Source organism: Borostomias antarcticus, assembly GCF_949987555.1.
Source record: "Borostomias antarcticus genome assembly, chromosome: 9".
NCBI classification, from domain to species: domain Eukaryota; kingdom Metazoa; phylum Chordata; class Actinopteri; order Stomiiformes; family Stomiidae; genus Borostomias; species Borostomias antarcticus.
The window spans coordinates 10005606-10019182 of record NC_140242.1 but is presented as its reverse complement, the minus strand read 5'-3'; positions in this window follow the sequence as shown (position 1 = coordinate 10019182).

The window sequence follows — 13577 nt, the reverse complement described above, 5'->3', positions numbered from 1 at the left end:
CAGTAATAATTAAATTACATCCAGATGGAGAAAACATGTGTTTGAGAACAAGGTAATAATAACAATTAAACGTTATTTGTATAGCACATTTCATACAGATAAATTCAGCTCAAAGTGCTTTACAACAGAGCATTTAAATTAAAGAATGTGAAACTTAATGATGCTTCATTCGTAGACTATAGGAGAAAAACACTGAGCCCAGTCTGCTAAATCTACTCAAAGTCGCCACCTGGCGGTGGTGCATCACTAAAACAAAATAACACCCGTCTGAAATCCCACGAGATTTCCAACAGGATTTCCCTGCCAAATACCGCGAAGGTGAAATGCTGCAGCATGTGACATTTCTAACTTCCCACATCTGTAGATGTAATCCAGATTAAGATAGCCTACATATGAAACAGTTACATTACATAAAAAAATAAATAGTGTTGTTAATTCATAGAAATTCATATAGTTGATTTCAGTTTAAATGCTGATTTGTTCAGTTCATTTTTGTTATTTTAGAGAGGGTATTTGCTCTTGAAATAAGAGAGGCGTTTATTAGCCACTCAAAAGCCACCTAGCCAGCTGCCTTTAAACTCTACAGTGCTACATAGATTTATTCCCAAGTCTTAAGGCAAGGCAAGTTTATTTATATTTCAGCCACAGGGCAATTCAAGGTGCTGACATTAAAAGCATTAAAACAAAAAGCAAGACATTAAGAAGAGAGCCAGGTCCTAGCCAGTTAGAAACAGAGAGTGAAGGGAGTGAAGAGGCTCATAGTAGTTCCAGTCGTGAAACTGCTACAGACAGAGACAGTCCAAGCACCGGAAGTACACAAGTAAATGTCTATGGAGAGGTTAATTGGAAAAAGAACATAGAGAAACAGAAAAATAATTACAAAATGATACATCATTTAAAAAATAAAAAAAAGGATCGAAAAAAGTGGTGACGAAAAGTCGGAGGGGCAGGGGCCCACACCAATATTCTTTAAGGGGGCCCAGAATTCCTAGCAACGGCCCTGGTTGCAGGTTATGCTTGCTTGCTGTTTACAAATTTCTACATAGGCAGCCATCCATGCGCAATTTACAGTCAAGCACTTGCATGTCTAACCCAGTCAGTCTTATCGAAACTGCCTGAGAAACAGAAGTTGAACCAACAGCAACAGGAATAATCGTTGTGACGTTAACTGCTTTGTAGCCACGTATTGCTTTCGTGAGCTAACTGGCTATCACGGTCTTATTGTGCTGAGAGCAAGCGGCGCACCGGTGGCTCGTCAGTAGGCTAGGCTAATCAAGCCTCCCCTCTATTTGTGAATACCAGCAATAACACAAAGCATAAGGAAAAGGAAAGGTAACCACAGTCTATTCTATTGCAACCCACAGTGTTAACATTATAAGGAAAAGCATGACGCATGCAATAAGTGAGAATAGAATAGGAACTTGTTGGATTGAACTAGGATTTAGAATAGCAGTAGGGCTGCTCGATTAATTGGATTTTAATCTAGATTAAGATCTGGGCTGTGTTATAGAATTTACATCCAAACACCTTAAACCTTTGTTCCTCTCTCTCTTTTGTAATTCCAAACACCTCCTAAACCTCTGTCTTCCTCACTTCTCTTTTAAGATTGTCTTCCTCCTCACCAAGACAGGAAGGGCCTCACACTTCCCATCCTGGCTCAGGCCTTTTGTTCCTTTGTCTATATTCAAAGTGTACCGCGCTTTTCTTTTCATCCCTCGACCACTGTTTGATATCCGTCACCTTACTATGACGTACAATGGAGTAGCCAATCACATCCTGGAGGCACCGTACCTGTGTTTTGCTTGAATATAAGGTGCAGCAAAACCCAGGGCCGGCGCTTCGCTGGATAAACCACTCTTGTTGCGTTGTCCAGGAAGTCCTTGCGCTCGTATGCTTTCACAATAAACCAGACTTAACCTTTTGAGCGAATCTTGGTAAATCCTTTTTACTAGATCAGTAATTCCATTACAGCTGTCAACGATCATTTAAACAAAATAATCGCCATAAAACGATTTTGCACAAATCAAGTGCACCCTACACTGCAGAGCTATACTGTGCTTGACCTCTCCCCCACCCCCCAAAGCCCCAAAACAAACACTTTGGTTCAGAGCGAGACGAGTTGTCAAGCGAGGCGCACGCATGCTCCTCTCGAACAAAACACGACAAGAAGATTATGGCAGCAGAAAGAGAGCTGCTGCTGGACGACAGCTAAAACCACGTCAGTGGTGTGGAAACACTATGGGTTCGCTGAGACAGATTTGGACCAAGTGGACACGGTGTGTAAAATTTGCTACGCAGTCGTAGCTGCCCCTCAAAGTAGGCCCTTCTCAGTCCCGTTGTTGCATTCCGCTCGCTCATGCAAGACAACAGTCCTTTGCCGGTCCATTCACTTTGCCGTCAAAATAAATCGGTGTCGGCCTATTTAGGAGAGGTCAGATAAACACGAAACTTCACTTACCTAAGCAAAAGGGTCTATTTTAACAAATGCTGGGTTTTGAAGCCTCGGCGCTACCATTAAATAACTTATTTAGACGCGTTCTGTCATATTGAAATTATTTTTCCGAGGTAGTCTTCTTCTGTGGTGGTGGCGGGGCTTTGAAGCTTCTTTATTTATCAGTTTGGGCACTTTTATTTATTTATCAAGGTCAAGGTTAACTATTTGTCTCCCATGGGAGAAATGTATCTAATCCAAAGAACATTGTTAAAAAGAAAAGCCAGTCAACATTTAATAAATTAATTGTTATCAAAGTCAATGTTACAACTTTTGATTATAATTTTTTTTTTAATGAATAATCGTATTAAATAATCGTGATCTCAATATCAATCAAAATAATCGTGATTATGATTTTTGCCATAATCGAGCAGCCCTAAATAGCAGGCTACCCATTATTCTTCAATGATAGGCCTAATGTCTAATTTAACCCTTTGAATACGACCGTCTCGCCGGCGAGACGAAAAAAAGACATCCGCGGTACTCTTCTTCAGATTACCATAACTCCTGAACGGTTTGCGCTATCTAAAAAAATTCAACACTTCCTGAAAGCTGAGAAATTGCTCTTTTTAGTACATTAGCATTACGGTAAACCCCACCAGCTCAAATTCCCCAGCAACGCATAGACGGGGTTTCTGTCCAGGGTTTTTTTTGAGCGAGCGACGCGCGAAGCAGAGAACGAGCAGAGTGAGAGAGAACGACATTTGAGTGCTTATTTTGTTCAAAATGGAAAGAAGCAGGTCAGGAAGAACAATTAGGCTACCCCAGCGTTTTCTGGAGATGGACACGGATGAGGATGACAGCCAGTTGCCTGAGCTGGGAGAACAACAGGCAACTGCTCCGAGTCCGTTGTCAAGGTAAATGACTGCATATTAGCTGTATTGTGACGGATGAATGCAGACGGATGTATCTAGCTATATTTAGCCATATCATGTCTCAAATGCTATGTAACCTAACGTTAGGCTAGCCTGTACATACTTTGTATGCATCATGTTTGACGTTTCTGAGGTAACTTTTGAGTGTACGTTTTTTTTTTTTGTGGTGACAAGTCAACATTGCTGCTGTGGGCTTGTTGCGCCTATGCGCCTACCGATAGCTAGCTGCATGATTAGAATACCAGCTCAACATGTCTTGCACTGTGTGCGTGTGTGAGCGCATGTGTGTGTGTGTGAAAGCAGGGATACATCTGTGATTTCTAGCAACTATTAGTTCTTTTGACCCTCTACAGTGAATGTAGGCCTAGTTATTGTAAGTCACTTTGGATAAGTGTCTGCTAAATGACTGTAATATAGTAGTAAATGAAAATATGTATGTGTGTGTGTTCAGAATCATAAAAATTAGAGAAGATTTCACTTGTTTATGGTTTTCAGCTCCGTCGTGGGAGAGGTGGTGCTGGCCGTGCTGGAGATGCATGCCAAAGCCACTCATGTTCAGGATGGAAGACGGAGGCAGATCCAGACGATCGGGTCCCTTAACGTCTGAGGTTCAACCCCAAGCGTACCCCAGGCGTGCAGCCCCCTCTCACTGTGGGGAAGCCAACACCTGATGAGATCTTCTCCAGGTTCTTCGACGCTGAGGTTCTCCAGGCCATGTGTGCTAACACCAACCACTATGCAGCTAAGAGGCTGGGAACAAGTTCATGTGGATGGATGTCACCCCAAAGGAGATGAGGCGCTACATAGGTCTGCTGCTCTACATGTCTGTGGTCCATCTCCTGAAGATCTCTGATTACTGGCGGCAGAACAACATCTTCAGCGTGCCCTTCCCTGCCACCATCATGCCCCAGGAGTGGTTCCAGGCCATCTCCTCCAACATCAAGATCAGCAATCCAGAAGAGGATGCCATGAATGACCAGTGCAGGGGCACTGACGACCATGACCTCCTCCAGCTGGTCAGACCTCTTCTGGAGATGCTGAGGATCCGGTGCATGTCTCTGTACCACCCGAGACAGCACATCTCGGTGGATGAGAGGATGGTTCCCACCAAGGCTAGGATCCGGATCAAGCAATACATGAGGGCCAAGCCAACTAAGCGGGGGCTGAAGTTTTTTGTGCTGGCAGATGCCAACGGCTACACAATTGACTTCAAGCTGTACCAAGGGAAGTCGGCGGAGGCGTCGGGGAAGGGGCTGTCCTTTGATGTGGTGTCACAGCTTGTCAACAAGGACTTCCTCGGGTCTGGGTACATTGTCTACTGTGACAACTTTTACACCTCTCCACAGCTCTTCCGTCATCTGAGCGAGCAGGGTTTCGGGGCCTGTGGCACCTACAGGCAGGGGAGAGTCGGCGTTCCTACCACGCAGGAGAATGAACTGCACAAAAGGTCACCAAGGGGCTCCATCCGGTGGACTAGAGGGGATGACCTTCTGTTTGTGAAGTGGATGGACACAAAGGAGGTCTCCCTGTGCACCACTGTTCACTCTGTCTACAGTGGGGAGACAGTGCTGCGCTGGAGGAAGACAGGTGAGGGATACCAGAGGATCCCTGTCCCCAGACCAACGGTTGTGTTGGAGTACAATAGTACATGGGCGGCGTCGATACATCCGACCAAATGCTGGGCACCAACTCTGTCCACAGGAAGACCATGAGATGGCCGGTCACCGTCTTCCAGCACTGCGTGGACATCGCTGTGACCAACAGCTACATCCTGTACAGAGAGCTCTATCCTGAGCAGAGGCACACGCGTCAGGCCTTCCAGGAGGAGCTCTCTGCCCAGCTCCTCGGAGTTCCCCTCCACAGCACGCCTCTGACCACCCCCAGCCGGGACCACCTCGCTATCCCCATCAGCACTGGACAGCCAAGGTCTATGGCAGCCACTGAAGGGCGACGACGCATCCAATCCCCCCCCTACCCCACCCCCCAAAAAATTTTTATATTAGTATATAGTTTGTATATAGTTTGTTTATAGTTTGTACATGGTTCTAATTTTGGCTCAAACTTTAGTTTGTATATAGTTTGTACATAGTTATCATATTTAGTTTGTATATAGTCCTCATTTTGGCTCAAACTTTAGTTTGTTTATAGTTTGTACATAGTTATCATATATAGTTTGTACATAGTTCTCATTTTGGCTCGAACCTTTTTGCACTGATGTTTCATTTACATTACAGTCATTTAGCAGACGCTTTTATCCAAAGCGACTAACAATAATTGCATTTAACATAGAAAAAGCCAATGTACTACTACTTGCCAGAACTCACAAGTGCATCTCCTTTCTAAAACAAGTGACTGAGAGCATAATCTAGTGCTGAATCTAGTGCTGGGAAAGTGCAAGAATAGCAATCTCAAATGCAATAGGTGCATAAGAGGGAGGATTGTTGTAGTACTTCTTGAAGAGATGAGTTTTGAGCCTGTGACGAAAGGAAAGATGGTCAGCGACTGCTGTCCTGTTTCATTATTTTCATTGTTCATCATTGTTTCATAATTTGACCAGGCCATTGTTCACGCCCATTACCTGGCAGTCAGAGGTGTGAAAATGTTGGAGAACTTTGGAGGGAGATTTCTCAGCTAAGTTGATTTGGCAGTACTAGCATTCAAATAAGCATATCTTCTTCAAATATGTTCAGATTTCAATGTATGAGACCTCATTTGAAACTTACAATCTGCACTTTCATAATCTGTAAAAAACTGAAAAATGAAAATGCCTAGTTGAGGACCAAATTACCAGCGGCGGTCACATATATCAACTGACCAGTTATCAAAAACACCATCAAACAGGTTATGCTTCCTTGCGGTTGCATGTTGCACAAACTTGTTCCTTCATCTGAAGCTATTTTCCATTCATCCAACTTTGTGTGCACAGTGGTCCATACTGTAACCAACAAATACACTTCCCTCTCTGTTTGTGTTAAATGGCTGGTTTGCATTTACAATAACGTAGGCTACCTAAATAAATAAATAATAATGTGAACAGTAGCCTAGTAATAATAGGCTATAATATAGTATTATCACAGCAGCGCAGATAGAGATTACAATTACAGCTTGGATTCCAGATTATTTTGAAAGCAGGGAATGCGCACCGGACAATTTTCAACGTTGCAGTCAGAGTAACGACACTATGATATACAATCAATAAATAGCGCTAAACCATATTACCCGTGTAAAAATTACGCTATCGAGAAACAATATGAATCATTAATTTGATCTGGCTTCGACAGCGCATCTACAGTAGGCTAGGCCAACCTCATGCAGGAGAGAGAGGCCTAGAGCCTACCAAATACCAGCCTAAAGGATGAAAGCTGCAAAAGGTTATTTCAAGCCTACCTGTATTTATTTCGTCTGAAAATTATGTTAACAAACCAGCTGCCTGAAAAAAAGTAAATATGATAGACAAAACTCGTAAAGCATTAGGCTAGTTATGTTATAGCGTCTTAAGCAACAACGGCACATTGCTGAATGCTGTAGGCTACCAGTTATACTTGCATTAACGATGGCCTACCTAACAAATAATTTAACTGAACACAGTAGGAGTAGCAGATAATAATGTAGGCTATACGCTATGATGTCCTTGCCTACTCATCACCATCTTCCTCATCATCGTCCTCCTCAATTACCAGTTCGTTGTTGAACTCTTCCTCCTCATCGTTCTCTTCTTCTCTGACTTCAACCAACTAGCAGCAAGCTTTAACATTGGCAGGCCTCAAGCCTCAACAATATTGTTAGAGGTAAATAGTTGTATAAGTCATGCTAGCGCGGCTAATGCTAACGAGCTAGCGCGGCTAACGAGCTAGCGCGGCTAATGCTAGCGCGGCTAATGCTAACGAGCTAGCGCGGCAAATGTTAACGAGCTAACGGTTGCTAATGCTTACGTTTAGGACGTTATCACATCATTTCAGTCAGTCCAACAGGTTGATAGCCTCTTTTTATCAGCACAGCACGTTTCATACACCTTCCATACACCTTTCATACACGGTTCAATAACACCTTAGCATCTCAGTAGAACTCACCGAGACTTTGCCTTCGGCAAATATCAGCAGAATTGTAACTCCTACAGGTCTTTCAAGGTTCGGTGGATCTGGTTGGGGAAGATATTTCCTTTACTGAATATTTTTAGAAAGCTATAATGGATTTACCGATAGTAACCACACACATATATTTTACTTACACGTGTTACTCCGTTCTCTGCCTCAACATGCATCTGCTTCATAGCCACGCAAATAGCAAAAGGAAATGCTGTTTTCCCATACCGTCTCATGACCCAAGCAGGGCGTGCTTTTGTGCTCTTTTTTTTTTCTTCTAGTGCACCTGTGTAACGTCACTGACTGTAAAATACGTTTCAAAATAAGAGTCCTCCAACCATAAATTCACCTTGCAGGTTTTAAAATATTATTTAACCCATAAGCAATTTAGCTTGTTGTCTTCTATTTTTTCTACAAGTAGACATATATTCACAGTTGTTTTCTACTATCTTATGTTAGACAGCTATTGTGCATTTACAGTGTTCTGGTAACCTGGGTTACACTATGATTGTTTAAATCACATTACACAACACATCTATAGACGTTTCATGAGCACGTTATGAAAGTGACATGATGTTGTTTCTAATGTGCCTATGGATTGGTAATGAATGTGCCATGGATATGTTATGAATGAGTCATGAGTGTTATGCATAGGTTATGCATGAGTTATGATTTAGTCATGGAAATTACATTACACATCTATAGATGTGTTATGTATGGCCAGTTAATGTAAATCGTTACCAGGTGTTTATTCAATGTTTTTTCATACTTTATGAACAATGTTTTTACCATTTGTAAATTACGTATCATATAAATTACAAACAGGTTTTTCATGAGTTGTTAATGCATGCATTTATCCATGTAAGGAATTAGACATGCACAGATGGTTAGTAAGTGAGTTAATATATGCTTTATAAACACTTAATAATACTGTAATTCATAATGAATTCAAGTAGTTATAAAGCATTTACTAGGCCGTTGGTAAAGCATTATGTGGGAGATGATCTAAAGTGTAAACTATCTATGCTTTACACAGCATTTACTAATGAGATATTAAGGCTGGCGATGCAATTGCGATCGATTTCAAATAGTCTGCAGTGTTTTGTTTTTTTTATTGCACAGGGGTGGTTTTGACCCCTGGTCTACTGCAGTGCAAACACCTGTCCAAACCATTAGGCCACTGAAAACAGTGTTTCTTTAGTGCCTTTATACAATCCAACTGTTTGCGCAATATCGGAAGCAGGCTAAAATTTTGGATTTAGATCATTGGCACACGCTACTTAAATCAGTAGCCTAGTGCATATTGTTCAGGAATTTACATCCAAACACCTTAAACCTTTGTCCTCTCACTTCTCTTGTAATTCATCACCTCCCCCAAATATTCACATAGCTGTGCTAACATACAAAATGGCTTCCAGAGAGGCCATCTGTCTACAACAGAATAACCATCCTTTGTCCCCAATTGCCGCCCTTTTTCTCATGTCACATGTCTGTACTCTTGGCCACGCCTGCCATTTCATATGATGTACAATGCAGTAGCCAATCACATCCTGGAAGGACCTTACCTGTGGTTTGACTGCATATAAGGCACAGCAGAAGACCAAACGGGCACTTCGCTGAATAAACCACCCTTGTTGCGTTTTCAGGAAGTCCTTGCGCTCGTATGCTTTTCACAACAAACCAGACTTAACCTTTTGAACGAATCTTGGTAAATCCTTTTGACTAGATCAGTTATTTTACGATCACAGTTGGCGACGCGGATGAAAATGGGAGGACTGCCTGCGTGTTGCTTCGGGATTCCAGTGGATGAACTGGTATAGACAGACGTGTCGGTCCATTATAGTGGGCGTTGGAAAGTCAATCTTCTCTCTTGCGCCAGAGCGCACGCCGAGATTATTTCCTCAGTTCTTCCACTGGATTCTTGAAGCTCACAGGTACGTTTAAACGAACCCTCTTATGGTTCTGAGTTGTATTTGCCTTGTTTTAGTTTCGGATTGTGTGGGTCTGGTGTATTGTTGAAAGCAAAACTCCCCGGGGAAGGTGGTGGCGAAAGGCGTTGTTTTTAACAGTGGCAGTTTAGGATTGGTGATATTGCATTGTTCTCTGACTTCGTCCTTGTTTAGGCTACCGGGGTTCTCTTCAGAAGAGGTGTAATTTTGGGTTTGGGACTCGCTCCCTTACAGTTGATGTAGACTACAGTTTAGATTGTTTGTCGGCTCGGCTGTAGTTAAGAAGTGAGAGTGCACTTCTAGGATAACGTTTTGGGTTGCTTTAGTTCGATTTTCCAGAATTAGCACAGAAGGGAACCTGTTGAAGTTCGCAGTGAGTGCGATTTCCAAATTGTTGAAGTTCGCAGATAGTGCGATTCCCACAGGGTTGAAGTTCGCAGATAGTGCGATTCCCACAGGGTTGAAGTTCGCAGATAGTGCGATTCCCACAGGGTTGAAGTTCGCAGTGAGTGCGATTTCCAAATGGGTTGAAGTTCACAGTGAGTGCGATTACCAGCTAATCTCCGGAGTGTCTGTTTTTGTCGTGTTGTTGTGTTGTCTTTGTGTTTGTCTAGCGCTTTTTTCGCCGGCTCAGTGGGATTTTTGATTGCATTTTTGAGCTTCGGCTCTTGCCTTGTATTGTTTGTTAAGCGCGCCTATTATCCAGGTAGGTATTGTTCACATTTTGTACACTGTTAAATCGTAACTGCTAGATTTCCAGTAGGCTAGCTGGTTGTCTGGGAGACTCAGGAAAACACCACTCCGCTCTCCCGGTGATCCGCCATCGAGCCAGAGAACAAAGGACCAGTTGACTGGGTGAGTTATAGAGCGGTTTAATGTGTCTTTGTTTCTTTCGAAATTGTATTCTTTCCCGCCGTGAGTTAACTATAAGGTTTCCTTTTATTGCTGTTTTGGGGTTTTAGGCTGCGTCGTGTTTATTAGGGATTTGTTTCAGTATAGCTTTTATTAAACTGAATTTGCCCGCGCACGCCCACATACAACATCCGGGTCTTACATGCAACATTTTGGGAGCACCACTAGGTGTCCCTGTAACACCGGCTACTAACATATGCTATATGCAACAGGATTCTACTGCTAGCTTGCAATTTGTCTAGCCCTGATGAGATTTCGTTATGCGCTAAAGCATTTTCGATTTCTTACATCCCCATCTGACATTTAGTGTTAAATTTTTAGCTAAGATTCGGGCTCAGCTAGAGGTGTTTGAGATGTCTAGGTTAAGGGAAAAGCCTGTTAATTCTATAGACTGGTCTGCTTTTAAGATTTGGGAGAGAGTAGCACGAGAGGGTTTTTTATTTAGGTCAGGAAGGAAAGATAAGGAGGTTCAGCAGACAGTCTCTCCGCAATTTCCCCAGCAGAATAACTCTGATTTAAAATTAGATTTTTCCCCCTCGACTCGTTGCCCCGTGCTCACACCCAACCAGGCTGTTGCTGTTCCCCCTTTTCATGCTCCCGCCATTAGCCACGCCCCTTCTCTCTCCCCTCTACAATACGAGTTAAGCGCGCCCCTTTCTACGAGGTATTCGTCCGAACAAGAACAGGTCAGGAAGGAAGAATTGGCTAGAGCTATATCTGAGGCTAAGTTTAATTTGGAACAACTGCAAATGGCTAGTGATAGTCTGGAGGGACCGCAAATACAAGCGCCACTGATACGCTGCCCAAACCCTGTTCCTCGCCCTTCACAAATAAATGATGCAGCTGGTTATGCGGCCTGGACTCCAGAGATTACGGTTTATAGACCGTGGCGCTCTGATGAACTGCGTGATGTAGCTAGAACCTTGCCCGATCCAACCAAAGACATTGACGAGTTTGAAAATCTTTTTAACAGTTTAGTTCGAATGTATGAGCCTCACGCAGAGGAAATCGCCATGATCATGAGACAATGCCTTGGGTTAAAATGGGTCGATGTGAAAGATCCGTTTGACATTACGTTGCCTTTTTCTCATGCCGATTTTGCCGACCAAAACACTGCGCTGTTGAACAGAATCAAAACTCGATTCCCTAAAAAGATGGATTGGGACCGTATCACATATTGCAAACAAAATTCCGATCAACAGTTCGAGAAATTTTGGGAACGGCTAGAATCAGTTTTCGCCGCACACAGTGGCATGGACAAAGCGAACGCCGATTATAAAAAGATTTTGAAACAACAATTGATGAATAACTCTCTCTCCTCTTTGTCCGACCAAGTAAGGTTGATGTGCCACACCTGGGAATCGACTTCTCTCGAAGAAGTTGTTGACCATTTCCGCTATGCGGAGCATCTAAGTGATCACATTGAAAAGAGGGAGTTGAAAGAAATGAAGCTAGGTGCAGCCAGATTACAAGCTGCTCAGTTACGACAGCTGGACAATCAAACTGCTGGTGCGAGGTGGAACCAACAACGACCACAGTGGCGACAGAGAAACAATAGGAAGCGTTCTGGTAGGGTTAGGCAAGGAAAAAGGTATAATCGAAGTGAAGATAGAGACGATTCATGCTTCCATTGTGGTCAGTATGGCCACTGGATTGAACGGTGTCACAGTTACCGCAAGCTGAATGAAAAGGAGGAGCCTCCGATTTGGGGTCGAGCGCCACCTGCTGGAGTTCCCTTGAACAACCCACAAGGGAGATTTTAACTAGCCAAGATAGAGCCATATTTTTTTAAGGTAAATAAACAGGAGAAGACAGATGTAGCTGAGGACGTAAGGTTTGTGCATGATGGTGGGAGGATGATCTTTTAGGTATTGGTGCGAACTCAAAAGTCTGACAGGGTTTTGAATAGGTTTTGAGTTTAGGTTATGGTTTTCGCTTTGATTCAGGAGTTTATGTTTCAATAGTCAATGAATGGCCATAAGCTGTTCGTTTATGCATTCTACTGTATGAATTTCATTCACATAATGATGATGTGTTTGTGAGGAGTTGGCTTTAGGCTTTCCCCTCTGCTATTGACCCAAGTCTGTGTTGAGTGTTATCTTTCAGGTGCTATGGACCCTGGGCGGCAGGTCTTTGAGGAGCCTGGATCGTGCCTTCCTGGGGACTGCCTGGAACCTGTTGTTTGTCTGTTAACTGTTGTTTGTCTTGTCTATCTCTTTCTGATATATGTAGGAACATGAGGTTACTGGATGTTTAGCATTATATGTCATTTCTGTTTAAGCGGTCTTGTTCGATAAAGCTTGAGGATGTCGCCTACATTTCACCTGTGTTTTTGATTCAGGTGTGTGTACACGTCTCCTTGGTTAGATTGTTCTGTTTTGTAGTAATTTAGGTTTAGTCTATTTCTATAGGATGTTCTGTTTTTGTGTAGTTTTGTGTTGATGTTTTCAGATTATCCTGGAGTGCATTGTGTGGGCTACCAAGGAGTGGTTGCCCCTCGCCAGCACGAAGCTATGAACTGTGTGGAGTCACGAATGACTTGAGGGTCATTCTTGGACATTTCTGGAGTGTTCTCCCTGTTTCAGACGGGGTGAGCTTACCATCTTGCTACGGACATTGCTCTCTGGGTGTCAGAGAGGACTGCGACACGGGGGGGTTTGATGTCTGAAGATTGCTCCAGCATGGAAAGAGGATATGAGACAGCGCTGAGGGCTGTTCTCTTTCGATGGGGCTATGTGCTAGTAACCTCTGGCCCCCGATTTGCTTTGTTGCTGTGTGATGATTTGGTTATTTGTATGTGTTTAATGTTTTTGTTAAAATATCTCATGTTTATAGTTTGAGGCACATTCATCGGGGCTGAGTGTTTTTCTGAGTGTTTTACAGACAACTGTCGTTCCGGGAGTGATGGGTGAGTGCCGAACCAGGAGACGACACAGGACCGGAGGTGGAGATGGAGGTTACCGGCCTGTTTCCCTACAGATGGGCGATCTGTGGTTTGTGGGATGCAGGGCCAACGCCATGTCACCGACTCACTGGGAGCGACAGATAAGTATGACATAGGGAAGAGACCATTTTTGTCCGAAGCGGGCCCAATACTCTGTCCTCAAATGCAGAAGAGGGAAGTTTTAGATATACAATATTAAATAATTAGCTATACAAATGAAGCTTTGATTTATTTTTGATTAATTGATAATTGATGTTTTGTTAATTGTAAATGAAGCCAGTTTCATTTTAGTGTCATTTTATTTGAGTGATGCATTTTTTTCCC